Below are 1,404 nucleotides of genomic sequence, written 5' to 3'. Positions count from 1 at the left end.
CTGAGATTTTCACTTACAGAGTCAGTTGAGTCTGGTCAGAGTCCGATCCCGGGTGGGGGTCAAACCAAGCAGTGGGTCCTGTCTGCATCAACCTGGGTGACAGGGGTCACAGGGCCCAGGATACAACGTCCCCTTCCGCCACAGTGGCCCATTTTACAGACTGGGGCCTGCTGACCCAAACAACGCAATTCTGGAGTGAAGACAGCGGGTTACTAGTTGTGTAGAAACAGAAACCTATTTAACAGGGAGTAAAAGCCAAAGAAAGGGGTTGAGGCCAACAAGAGGAGAGGTCGTTGTGAGTGTGGGCGAGTCAAACATTTACTGTATTAGTGAAACAGAAGTACTTGCTGTCACCGTCCTTTCACGCAGTGCCGTCCACGTGCCCTGTTCGCACTCCTTTCCGTACACTAGCTCGTGGACACTTCAGGATCGTGTCGAAAGTGCCCACCATTATTTCTGTTCTCACAAATGTGAACTGGGGGCTCAACCAGGTGAGGGAATTTGGCCCCAGTCACCCACCCGGTAAGAGGGGGGGTCAGGATTCCAATCCCAGCTGGACTGACTTCCTAAGCCGTCGTGTCCCCTGATTTTTGAAGCTTCCAAACGCACCTGAGCAGGAAAGCAGCTTAAAGTCAGCGACTTCTCCGCTCTTCTCTACGGCCTCTCTAGGCCCCTTTGCCAGCTACGAGAATCTGACGTTCAGAGCAAGCAGGTGCCTGGGTGTCCAAACGCATACCGGGGGTGGGGGGACCAAAATCCGTGGGTCCCTGTGGGTGGTCTCCTCCTTCACATCAGGGCCCGTGCTCACCGGGCACTTAAGAGACGGTTTCCATTGCCCAGCGCTGCGTGTTGGACAGTGCGCAGCTAAGGGCATTCTGTGTGGTGGGCAGAGGGGCCCCCGAACGGGGACAGAGAACCATGACGTGTTCTCCACTCTGTGGCCTCCCAAATGCTCAGCCCAGTGCAAGGCATGCCGTGGGTTCGACGAATAAAAGAAACTGGGGGTGTGTTTTTCTTCATTCATTCAGAAGTTCCCTTCTTGCACATCTCATTTTTATCAGCTGGGTCTTACTTTACACTTCATAGGAAACGAGGTATTTAGTATTTCAAGAAACATATATGTTACTGAAAAAAAATTCTATGTGAAAAGAACTTTCCCCTTGAATAATCTCTCCCATTAGCCTATGTGGGCTTTTCTAAGGATGACATCACCAGCCATCTACAAAGGACAGGGACCGATGACAGCTAATCCTGTTTGGAGTTCAGCAGGAACACAAGGGCCAGGTTCTCACTGAATCCACAAGCCAATCTGGGAGATGAAGCGTGGCTTCCAGGACCTTAGAAAACCTGTTTGGAGGAGTCGGGCATTGCCCTGGGAATGGGTGGCAAGGGCTGGCGGGCTGG

This window comes from Artibeus jamaicensis, unplaced genomic scaffold (genome assembly GCF_021234435.1).
Source record: "Artibeus jamaicensis isolate MK-2021 breed Jamaican fruit bat unplaced genomic scaffold, CSHL_Jam_final scaffold_916, whole genome shotgun sequence".
Taxonomy (NCBI): domain Eukaryota; kingdom Metazoa; phylum Chordata; class Mammalia; order Chiroptera; family Phyllostomidae; genus Artibeus; species Artibeus jamaicensis.
This window is presented reverse-complemented; position numbering follows the sequence as displayed.